The sequence below is a fragment of the Salvelinus namaycush genome, chromosome 3, assembly GCF_016432855.1.
Source record: "Salvelinus namaycush isolate Seneca chromosome 3, SaNama_1.0, whole genome shotgun sequence".
NCBI classification, from domain to species: Eukaryota; Metazoa; Chordata; class Actinopteri; order Salmoniformes; family Salmonidae; genus Salvelinus; species Salvelinus namaycush.
In genome coordinates this window covers 59,850,617-59,863,725 of record NC_052309.1, presented here as the reverse complement: position 1 = coordinate 59,863,725, position 13,109 = coordinate 59,850,617, and the positions used below count along the sequence as shown (strand labels likewise).

Below are 13,109 nucleotides of genomic sequence, written 5' to 3'. Positions count from 1 at the left end.
AGATCCCAGAAATGTTCCATGTGCACAAAAAACTTATTTCTCTAAAATTGTGTACACCAATTTGTTTACATCCTTGTTAGTGAGCATTTTTCCTTGGTCAAGATAATCCATCCACCTGACAGGTGTGGCATATCAAGAAGCAGATTAAATAGCATGATCATTACACAGGTGCACCTTGTGCTTGGGACAATAAAAGGCACTCTGAAATGTGCAGTTTTGTCACACAACACAATGCCACAGATGTGTCAAGTTTTGAGGGAGCGTACAATTGGCATGCTGACTGCAGGAATGTCCACCAGAGCTGTTGTAAGATAATTGAATGTTCATTTCTCTACCATAAACCATCTCCAATGTCGTTTTAGAGAATTTGGCAGTAAGTCCGACTGGCCTCACAACCGCAGACCACGTGTAACCATGCCAGCCCAGGACCTCCACATCCGGCTTCTTCACCTGCGGGATCGTCTGAGACAAGCCACCCTGACAGCTGATGAAACTGAGGAGTATTTCTGTCTGTAATAATGCTCTTTTGTGGGGAAAAATGAATTCTGATTGGCTGGGCCTGGCTCCCAAGTGGGTGAGTCTATGCCCTCCCAGGCCCACCCATGGATGCGCCCCTGCACAGTCATGTGAAATCTATAGATTAGGGCCTAATTCATTTATTACAATTGACTGATTTCCTTAAATGAACTATAGCTCAGTAAAATCATTGAAATTGTTGCATGTTGTGTTTATTTTGTGCAGTATAGTTCGGTCCTTGAACTGTTCTTGTCTATTAATGTTCAGTTTTATGTCATATTTCATGTTCTGTGTGGACCCCAGGAAGAGTAGCTGCAGCTAATGAGTATCCTAATAAAATTCCCCAAAAATACCAAATATTAATATTAAAGCCTTGAATCTTATAGGGATCTCACTGTGACCACTGGTCATCTAGCCAGCATGGTTGCATCAGTTTCCATTGGTATTAGGTAGGTAGCTAGGTATCTAACGCTGGCTAGCTAACGCAAGCTGATTATCATGTAGCAGCCAATGCTGACTAACGTCAATACACCATAGTCGTGGATCCGCAAAATCAAGCAAATGGTACTGAACTCATGACAAAATCATCTTTCGACATTGTAGTGGCTATTGGTGTTTTGGTTGTTTGTTTTTTGCTTAGTGACATTGAAAACATCTTTTTGGAATTTAACTCTGATTCACTATAAATACTGGTATGTATGTAATCCGGTTTTGGCATGAGAAAATTTGTGAAGTGTCAAAATACCTTCAAGTATTGCGAGAATTTGCGTAACTCCCTGTTATTAATGTATATCATTGTTGTTATTGTAGGCCTATTTATTAATCCAAACCAGTTCTTTAAATGTGACCGACCGGCTCAAATCGGTCTTATGTAGCAACATTTGAAATTGTGTTTTTTACATTGGATAAAAGTAGAGACTCAGAGCTACAAATGAACCCCCCACAAGGGTGCGTGCTCAGCCCCTTCCTGTACTCCCTGTTCACCCATGACTGCGTGGCCATGCATGCCTCCAACTCAATCATCAAGTTTGCAGCCGACACAGCAGTAGTATGTTTGATTACCAACCACGACCAGACAGCCTACAGGGAGGAGGTGAGGGCTCTGGGAGTGTTGTGTCAGGAACGTCTCACTCAACAAAGGAGAGGATTGTGGACTTCAGGAAACAGCAGAGGGAGCACCCCCCTATCCACGTTGATGGGACAGCATTGGAGAAGGTGGAAAGTTTTAAGTTCCTTGGCATACATATCACTGGCAAACTGACATGGTCCACCCACACAGACAGTGTGGTGAAGAAGGCGCAACAGCACCTCTTCAAACTCAGGAGGCTGAAGAAATTTGTCTTGGCACCTAAAACCCTCACAAACATTTATAGATGCACAATTGAGAGAATCCTGTTGGGCTGTTTCACTGCCTGGTATGGCCCAAAATCGCAGGGCTCTCCAGAGGGTGTTGCGGTCAGCATCACCGGGGGCAAAGCATCAAAGCTGGGACCGAGAGACTGAAAAACAGCTTCTATCTCAAGGCCATCAGATTGTTAAATAGCCATCACTAGCACAGAGAGGCTGCTGCCAACATACAGACTTGAAATCATTGGCCACTTTAATAAATGGAACACTAGTCACTTTAGTAATTCTTACATATCTTGCATTCTCATCTCATACTGTATGTATATACTGTATTCTATACTATCTATTGCATCTTAGCCTATGCTGCTCTAAATTGCTCATCCATATATATATATTTATATATTCTTATTCCATTCCTTTACTTAGATTTGTGTGTATTAGGTTATTTGTTGTGAAATTGTTAGATATTACTTGTTAGATATTGCTGCACTGTCGGATCTAGAAGAACAAGCATTTCGCTACACTCGTAATAACATCTGCCAAACACGTGTATGTAACCAATAAAATTGTATTTTTATTTTATATCTCGGCATGTCCAGCCCACTCATTATCTCAGCCAATCATGGCTAGCGGGAAGGTTTCTGACATTTTCTGTGGCTAAACCATTCTAGGCTTGAAATTTCACAAATGTATTTGTATTTACAGAGGGCATGGAAGTTTGTTATTAAGGCATATGAAAAGTTCACATGTTCAATAAGCCATTTCTGTAAAAAAAAAAACGCATTTTGATTAAACAAAAGTTTACGTTCAAACGGCTCTCCTGTGAATTAGTGAAACGGGTCACAAATATGCAAAATGTGTTTTGTTTCATTCTGTTGAGAGATTTTCATTGGCTAAATTACGTTCGATCTGTCTTAATTGTGTGGTCCGTATTTAGTTTAAGATAGGTTAGGTAGGCCTATTGTAAAATAAATGTCATTAGCATATTACTGTCATTTGTTGGGTACGATAGGCATTAGCCTTTCTTGGTAATTGATGCAATATAGCCTGTACAAAACTTTTGTGAATGTTTAAACCAGTTCACAAGTGTTTTGTTTCATTCTAATGACCCATTTTCTTTAGCCAAATTAAGTTCCAACTGTAATGTTGTGTTTGCCGCAATATAATATCCTGCTTGTATTTTCCCTATAAACAATTTTCCCCTAATAATGTTTAGAATTTTTGTGAAGGTTTGGTGTGGTGTGGCCTATGATATCACAAGGCACTGGTTCTCCAATTGACTCTGACAGTTGATCTTGAGATGAGGAAAAATGTTTTAGGTCTACCAGAGTTACTCCTATAATCTAGCAATATAATGCTTATCTTTAGATTCTAAATGAAAATGAACTAATTAGCCTCCTTCTGTACACCTATATCTGTATAGCAGACGCAGTAGCCTATCTGACAAGTATAAAGAAATGTATGCCGGTGTCGCAGCATGCCGCCGGCATATCTCTTCTCGCTTCCTCTCTCTGGGGCTATAGGCCTAAGCTTCTCCTCCTTTTATATACAGTATATATTCATATAATACAGTGGATGCCTAGGCCAATAGGCCTATGCATGCAATGCCCTTATGCATTTAGTCCTCAAATCTCTGACAGCTAAACCTTGAGTTGGACAATTATTGTTTTAGGAAAGTAAAAACGAATAAAACAATAGGCTATACGGTTTTGCATATGCTACAGTTTGAAATACAAGGAATTATGTTTTTGAAATTAGTTATAGGCTTTTTAAGGACATGTAAATGTGACTCAGTTAGCCAATATCCCTTGTTTATTGATTGTGCTGGCTGCGTGGATGGATGGCCTAATGGGTTACGCACCCAATGCATATGGATGACCGATACATTTCTGAAATGGCTGATAAATTAAAATCTTCCTGGTCACTTGTCAAGCGCCAAATGTTCCTGACGGAAACCCTAACTGCTATACACAATCACACAGTCTTTCTCACACTCTTCTAAAACTAAGGGTGTTCTTCTGACTTAAGATCCACTTGATTAATTTTTCGCAAATATCACATTGATTTAAATTCATGATTTATTCAAAAGTCTGAGTTGCACAACCTTATCTCCACTTTGAACTGGGCCATAAATGAGTCAACTGAATCAAAGCTTGAGTCAAGCCTATCTGAAGTTTTCTGTGCAGTGTGTGTGTATTGCAGAGAGAGGTCAGGGGTCAAACCAGAAGGGCAGAGGGGAATGTGTGTGAGCCACGGCTCATTGTTTTCTCAGACATCATTGACTGCTCTGCTTGATGCCCACTGACAGGTGGAGCTGCCGTGACTGAACACTGGGCCTAGAGGCAGCAGAATGACTGGGAAGTGTATGCGTTTGCCTGTGTGCGTGCATGAACGCACATGGGTTGTCGCTGTTGGTGTGCACGTATGTGCATAATATGTCTGTGCTTTATTTATCGGTGTATGCCCTCTTTGGGTGTGTCCACGGTTGTATAGAACTGTATGAGACTAATGGAGACACGTCCTCCAACTCGGAATGTCAAGTGTGTCACCTGTCAAGTGTGTCATGTCCTGTTTGCTACATTACTCAAGACTTACATCAACAATGGATCACAAAGTATTGATGGAATCTCTCGTGTTTTTTTGAATGGATGCCATCTAGCCACTCCTAAACCAAACACAACTGAGTCACATACATTAACTGGTCAGTCTATCCATAACTAAGAGGCTTTAGGAAGAGACACATAGCATTAGCACTAAAATACCTCAGTGGAAATGGGGACCCTACTTGAGCAAATGGCTGCACTGCTTGATTGCGGTTATCGTGATTTCGTGATGAATCGCTTGTACCCAAACATTCCCAGACATACACTGTACAAAGTCGGTACACTACACACACTTCCATACATTAGTGTTCAGTGGTGCCAGTTCACCCTGTGGTGCCAGTTCACCCTGTGAGGAATCACTGTTTTTGGTTCCAGGGTTGGATACATATGTCAAATGTGAGTCTATTCTTACTCTTGTGTGTAACACACACACACACACACACACACGTTGCTTGCCAGCCCGCATGCTGTTTTATGGCCCCCATCAGGGATTGACCACGCTCATGTGGAGAAGTCCTCACAGCTGCATTCCTCCCTGCCTCCTCTCATTCAATTTCTCTCCCTCTTTAGCTTCTATCTCTCTCTCTCTTCATCTCTTTCCCTCTTTCTCTTCATCTCTCTCTCTCTTCATCTCTTTACCTCTTTCTCTTCATCTCTCTCTCTTTTCATCTCTTTACCTCTTTCTCTTCATCTCTCTCTTCATCTCTTTCCCTCTTTATCTCTTTCCCTCTTTTTCTTCATCTCTCTCTCTCTCTTTCCCTCTTTCTCTTCATCTCTTTCCCTCTTTTTCTTTATCTCTTTCCCTCTTTCTCTTCATCTCTCTCTCTTTCCCTCTTTCTCTTCATCCCTCTTTCCCTCTTTCCCTCTTTCTCTTCATCCCTCTTTCTCTTCATCCCTCTTTCCCTCTTTCTCTTCATCCCTCTTTATCTCTTTCCCTCTTTCTCTTCATCCCTCTTTCTCTTCATCTCTTTCCCTCTTTCTCTTCATCCCTCTTTCTCTTCATCTCTTTCCCTCTTTCTCTTCATCTCCTTCCCTCTTTCTCTTCATCCCTCTTTCTCTTCATCGCTTTCCCTCTTTCTCTTCATCTCTCTCTCTTTCCCTCTTTCTCTTCATCCCTCTTTCTCTTCATCCCTCTTTCTCTTCATCTCTCTCTCTCTCTCTCTCTCTCTCTCTCTCTCTCTCTCTCTCTCTCTCTCTCTCTCTCTCTCTCTCTCTCTCTCTCTCTCTCTCTCTATCTGTGAAACTTGAGGCCCTTCTCTTAAAATATTGTCCTTCAAGCTTTGGTTTCAGAGCTTTGTTATGCCAGGAGAGGGTTGCATGGTCCCGTTCATGCCCTTAGTTATCTAACCCTCCTCACCTGACCCCTCCCAAGCCTCATTCATGACCACTAGGTCACCCCTGCATTTCATTATAGTCACACCCGGCCGAGCCATCTGTTCAATGTGTTAGGTGTGACCACCTTCGGGTGGAAGGGCCCACCTAGGTCTTGTAACCCAGCTGATACGCTCGCTCTCACACAAGCCCAGATGCAGATACTTGTGAGTCTCAACCTTACCTCACTCTTCAGACCACACCGGAGTCTGCCGGAGTCTGCGACTCCTATGGGGCAAACGGGGTGACTTTCGTCCCTTCTTTATGTGTGAGTTTACTTTTACAATCGTTTGAGTCACTTCTTAGTTATGGGCTGTTAGTCGTACAGGACAATTATTGAACTTCATATCACTATCCTCGCTCTTTTTAATACTCTCAATGTCTTTACATAGTAACCACAGCTGGTGTAAAGTTTAAATTACATGTTGGCAAGAACCAGAGTTATCCAGAGCACATCATGTTGTTCAAGTTGGCTGAATTCCTTAGCTTGGTTAGAAAATGTAGAAGGTCCTTTTCAGAGAGTGGGAAAGTCTGTCATTCAAAATTCTATTATAGGCATCTTTGTCGTAATCCAACTTGACCAAATATTGACGACCGCTGCACACAAATATTGTTATTTATTTTGTTTAATTCAATAACTACCATCACAAGGATGCATCTCAGTCACCAATTCCTCGCCAGACAACAACAGCAGCAGAAATTGATGGACAATTTATACCCAATTATACCCATGTCATTGATTAGTGTGGTCTGAGAGCAGCATGTCTGTCTCCAATCCCAATTCGAAACCTAAAGATTTAGTCTGTTTGGGGCATGTGCGACCTCTCCTGTAGTAATGTATGCACAGCCACATACTCTAGAAGATGTTATGTATCCTACTGCACAAATAAATATTACCAGAGCTGCGATCACATTTCATCCATGTTGTTTCAAGCAGTCTAATATCTTATTTCCATTAACCAACCCCTTGGCCCCAGAACCACATGCTCGCAATCCTCAGAACCCTCCCAACCCTCTTTTATAAGCACATCCATAGCTGTTCCGGTCTCTCTTGGAAATGGATCCTTGATTGGTTTTCTCTCCAGATGCACAGATGATGTCACCATGACTACAGTATGTCCATCTCCATCCTGGGCTTTCCTGAGTGCAGGATGTTGGCCTTAGCCGCTCCTATTAGATGGCACTTAATCTTACCCGCCATTTATGGCATTTCAACATCGCTTGTCATCGTATCACTATATCACAAACACAACGCGAGAATACATCCGTTCACATCCCAAACGTTTTGCACAGTTTGTGATTTGAGTAATCGTCTCTTGGCCAGGAGTCTGAATATGCTGTCCAATAGGCATGTAAAACATGGAGGACAGCTGCTATATGGCAGCTTAGTAAGAGAACGGAGAGTGGAGAGAGCAAGGGCTTATATTTTTAACCACCCTCATTGATTTAGGGACTTATAGAAGATGGAGCCTCCGAGGACGCTTGAAAGCCGGGTTAAGACTATGGACTTTCGAATGGGCTCTCCAGCACAGCGCTGAACAGAGATCTGTGGAAATTGTATCTAGCAGGGATGCTTTGTGTGACCCGTACATCTTCTTGGTTTTCAACATGAAACGCAAAGGATGACGAATCCCAATGACATACGTCTAGGGTGTCTGTCCTCACGGGAGCCGATACATTTACTAGCCCCGCTTATCGCTCCAGCAGATGATCCGGGAAATCACGTGGCTTTTTACGGGGAAAATGATATTGAGGTTCAGTGCATTCCCAAGCCAAACATGACCCATCCACCAGTACACCCTAACCCTTAGAATAACAGTCTCCTCTTTAAGGCCATAATTGCCATTTGAAGTGTAATTCTCAGAGTTTGAAACATTAAACTGACAGAGGGTTCATGTGAAGTATCCGTAGTATTCAAGTCAGCGGGGATTTAAAATAGTCCAAGTTTAGTCAGTAAATGGAAATATTCCTGGCTTTCAATTTGAACAAATTCAGATGGCTCGGGACATTCCTGAAAATTGGCTCGTAAACCCAGACAGCTAACTGTACAGTACTTGGTTGCTGAGAACTAAATTATGGAACTGCACAACGAGAGAATAGAAACACTTTGTTATTAATGCCCGATACCATGTGAAGGTATGCTTTTCCAAATGAATCATCAAACCGTTTCTAATGGAGCGTGCCTTATGTATTTTTGTGTTATTTTCTTATGTTCTATATTGCATGATGTTCTATCATCTGTAACAAACCTAAATTGTTTTGGCAAGCCTGAAAAATCTTTACCAAATGTAAAGATGATACTTGTCATATTTTTTGCACTGTAAAAATAATAAATGTATTGATGATAAGGTCAATGAAATCCCTGGAGAATAGGTTGCTATGTTCTCTTGCATTGAAAACATCAACTATATTTACTTTACTTCACTGTCACATTCACAGAATGTGTTCTGTTTAGATATGGTAGTCCTAATGATGAGAAAATGTGTGTCTTTACAGGCAACCAGGGAGACCCTCAGCCACCACTGTGGAATGCTGGGAGACGCCCTTCACAAGGAGAACGATTTTGCCCTCATCATCGACGGAAAGACTCTCAAATACGCCTTTACGTTTGGAGCACGGCAGTACTTCCTAGACCTTGCCTTGTATTGTAAAGCAGTGATATGCTGCAGGTAAGGCCCATTCACCCATAACAGCGTTACACCGAGTTTACAAAACATTAAGAACACCTGATCTTTCCATAACATAGACTGACCAAGTGAATCCAGGTGAAACCCTAAATCCACTTCAATCAGTGTAGATAAAGAGGAGGAGACAGGTTAAGAAGGATTTTTAAGCTTTAGACAATTGAGACTTGGATTGTGTATGTGTGCCATTCAGAGGGTGAATGGGCAAAACAAAATATAAGTGCCTTTGAACAGGGTATTTGTAGTAGATGCCAGGCGCACCAATTTGTGTCAAGAATTGCAAAGCCAATGGGTTTTTCACGCTCAAAAGTTTCCCATGTGTGTCAAGAATTTTTGCCTAATGTACCATAACAGCAAATCAGGACAAACCTGCACATTCAAAGGCTCGTGCACTGGACCTGAAAGGTAATCATTTAGTGTGTAGTTCGCTGTAGTCAAAATAAAAAATGGCAACGCTATAATTACGAAGGTGCGGTGTGTGTGTCGCACTGGCCACATAAATAAAAGGAAGTACTTAGGTGCTCAGGAGACCCTAACCACAACATCCAGTTTACAACACCTTCTCTCGAAAGTGTTTGTACTGTAGCTGTAGATCATGGGGTTGCATCACAATTGGCATAGGGAATATAGGGAATAGGGTGCCATTTTGTACACATACCATGTCTTAGACCCGGGCAGACGCAGAAGAAAGCTTGGAGCTCCAGGTGCCTATAAGACTCAGGCTGTCATTTCAGGGGTTAACGTTGGATAACTCGTAAAAGAGGGGCTACATGAAGGGGCAGATCCATCACATGACGAGTGGCTTTACAGGTGCAGGCAGCCAGGGAGGTCAGCCAGTCAGACAGAGGTCAGGGTTGGGGAGGTCAGTAGACAGGGAGAAAGAAAACATCTGTCGTTGAGAATTATCATCCATAAAATAACAAATTGCTTGCCTAATATCTAAAGCAATATTGTTGTAAAAGAGGTCGTCACAAAGTACAACCTTGGCCTCGTGTTTTGTTGTTAGTTGTCTTGCCACCAACCCACCTTGCAACTCCCTTTTTATTTTTTTTAAATGATTTCCTCACTATGTGCTTGGAACTCTACAGAATGCATTCTTTTTTATTAATCAGCATTGTCTATATGTCTGCGCCTAGCTTAGATTGGTTATGTTCTGAGAAATGGCTGAAAGTCTGAAGTTTGAAATGTGTATTGTGGACTTTCCATGAAAAATCAAGCATATCTTTAACGTATCTCATTCTAATGTCCTGCATCACTTCCTACTCTCCTTTAGGGTGTCCCCACTGCAGAAGTCGGAGGTGGTGGAGATGGTAAAGAAGCAGGTGAAGGTGATCACGCTGGCCATTGGTGACGGTGCCAACGACGTGGGCATGATCCAGGTGGCATACGTGGGCGTGGGCATCTCGGGCAACGAGGGCCTGCAGGCCGCCAACTCCATCGCACAGGTGAGGGTTCCGGAGTGAAGTTTCCCCTAGGTACAGATATAAGATCAGATTCCCCTCCCCCAATACTAACCTTAACCATTAGTGGGGAAAATGTCAAAATGACCCCATCTAGGAGCAACTCCTTACTCCCATACACTACCGGTCCAAAGTTTTAGAAAATCGACTCATTCAAGGGTTTTTCTTTATTTTTCCTATTTTCTACATTGTAGAATAATAGTTAAGACATCAAAACTATGAAATAACACATATGGAATCATGTAGTAACCAAAAAAGTGTTAGACAAATCAAATATATTTTATTTTTGAGATTCAAATAGCTACCCTTTGCCTTGATGACAGCTTTGCAAACTCTTGGCATTCTCTCAACCAGCTTCACCTGGAATGCTTTTCCAACTGTCTTTAAGGAGTTACCACATATGCTGAGCACTTGTTGGCTGCTTTTCCTTCACTCTGCGGTCCGACTCATCCCAAACCATCTTAACTTGGTTGAGGTCAGGTGATTGTGGAGGCCAGGTCATCTGATGCAGCACTCCAGCATGGAGGTGTGTTGGGTCATTGTCCTGTTGAAAAACAAATGATAGTTCCACCTAGCCCAAACTAGATGGGATTGCGTATCGCTGCAGAATGCTGTGGTAGCCATGCTGGTTAAGTGTGCCTTGAATTCTAAATAAATCACAGACAGTGTCACCAGCAAAGCACCCCCACACCATAACACCTCCTCCTCCATGCTTTACAGTGGGAAATACACATGCGGAGATCATCAGTTTACACACTCCACGTCTCACAAAGACACGGCGGTTGGAACCAAAAATCTCCAATTTGGACGCCAGACCAAAGGACAGATTTCCACCGGTCTAATGTCCATTGCGCGTGTTTCTTTGCACAAGCAAGTCTCTTCTTATTATTGGTGTCCTTTAGTAGTGGTTTCTTTGCAGCAATTCGACCATGAAGGCCTGATGGACTGTCGTTTCTCTTTGCTTATTTTATCTTATAAAATCCAAGATGGCGTAGCAGTTCAGACGTCTTTGTCTTTGTCTTGTCGTGTCCCGTGTATATATATATTTTTTCTTCGTATATATTTTGTTTACATTTTTTATATTTTTAACCTCAATTTCAACATATATTATATCTCCTGCAACCCGCCTCACCCAATGTGGTATGGATCTGCTATTTTTTACACTTTAGAACCGGAACCCCCAACAGAAGCTAGCCAGCTAACTAGCTAGTAGTCAGTTAGCCACTGCTAGCGGTCATCAGCTAACCTTAGCCGGGTCAACTCCTGCCAGTCTGCACAGCGCGATTCAAACCAGAGCATGCCGGACTGCTTTTTCTCCACCAAATCTCCACATCTCTAGATTCCTACCTCAAGCTCTGAACCTTTTCACCTGGATCATCGCAGCTAGCTAGCTAGCTGCTATCAGAGTGGCTACTCCGGGCTAATGTCTCTGTCCCGAAGCAAGCACCAGTTAGCCTGGAACTAGCCTTGTGCTAGGCTCATCTCCCGGCTAGCTGAAGAGGTCCATCAGCCACTCCTTGGGCTACAATACCTATTTTGCCATTTGGCCTGGACCCCTTTTACTGCCGACACGGAGCCCCGCCGATCCATCACGACTGGTCTACCGACGTAACCATCCGAGGGGGCTACAACAGACTCTAACATCGCTGTAGAGCCTCCAGCCCTGCTCAATATGCATTAGCTAGCCCTTTTGTTCCACCTCCCACACATGCAGTGACCTCACCTGATTTAAATGGTGTCTCTAGAGACAAAACCTCTCTCATCGTCACTCAATGCCTAGGTTTACCTCAACTACATTATGCCTTGAATCTATTCTTCCGCGCCCAGAAACCTGCTCCTTTTACTCTCTGTTCCGAACGCACTAGACGACCAGTTCTTATATCCTTTAGCCGTGCCCTTATCCTACTCCTCCTCTGGTGATGTAAAGGTTTATCCAGGTCCTGCAGTGCCTAGCTCCATTCCAATTCCCCAGGCGCTCTCATTTTTTTACTTCTGTAACCGTAAAAGCCTTGGTTTCATGCATGTTATCATGAGAAACCTCCTCCCTAAGTTTGTTTTATTCACTGCTTGAGCACACTCTGCCAACCCGGATGTCCTAGCCGTATCTGAATTCTGGCTTAGGAAGGCCACCGAAAATCCAGAAATTTCCATCCCTAACTATAACATTTTCCGACAAGATAGAACTGCCAAAGGGGGCGGAGTTGCAATCGACTGCAGAGACAGCCTGCAGAGTTCTGTCATACTATCCAGGTCTGTGCCCAAACAATTCGAGCTTCTACTTCTAAAAATCCACCTTTCCAGAAACAAGTCTCTCACCGTTGCCACTTGTTATAGACCACCTTCAGCACCCAGCTGTGCCCTGGACACCAAATGTGAATTGATTGCCCCCATCTATCTTCAGAGCTCGTACTGTTAGGTGACCTGAACTGGGACATGCTTAACACCCCGGCCGTCCTACAATCTAAACTAGATGCCCTCAATCTCATACAAATTATCAATGAACCTATCAGGTACAACCCCAAATCCGTAAACACGGGCACCTTCATATATATCATCCTGACCAACCTGCCCTCTAAATACACCTCTGCTGTCTTCAACCAGGATCTCAGCGATCACTGCCTCATTGCCTGTGTCCGTAATGGGTCTGCGGTCAAACGACCACCCCTCATCACTGTCAAACGCTCTCTAAAACACTTCAACGAGCAGGCCTTTCTAATTGACCTGGCCCGGGTATCCTGGAGAGTTCCAGCGTCGACAGAGATGGCCGCCTCGCGTTCCTAGGAAACTATGCAGTATTTTGTTTTTTTATGTGTTATTTCTTACATTGTTACACCAGGAAATATTAGGTTTTATTACATACAGTCGGTAGGAACAATTGGGTACAAGAGCAACGTCAACTCACCAACATTACAACCAGGAATACGACTTTCCCGAAGCAGATCCTCTGTTTGGTCCACCACCCAGGACAATGAATCGGATCCCAGCCGGCGATCCAAAACAACGGTGCCGCAGAAGGGGCAGACGGAGCGGTCTTCTGGTCAGGCTCCGTAGACGGGCACATCGCACACCGCTCCCGAGCATACTACTCGCCAATGTCCAGTCTCTTGACAACAAGGTAGACGAAATCC

At 43.1% G+C, this 13,109-nt stretch overlaps 1 pseudogene; it reads left to right on the top strand.

Moving 5' to 3' along the window:
* The window catches only part of LOC120043954, a 129,421-nt pseudogene that overhangs the window by 24,500 nt on the left and 91,812 nt on the right, over nt 1-13,109 (top strand).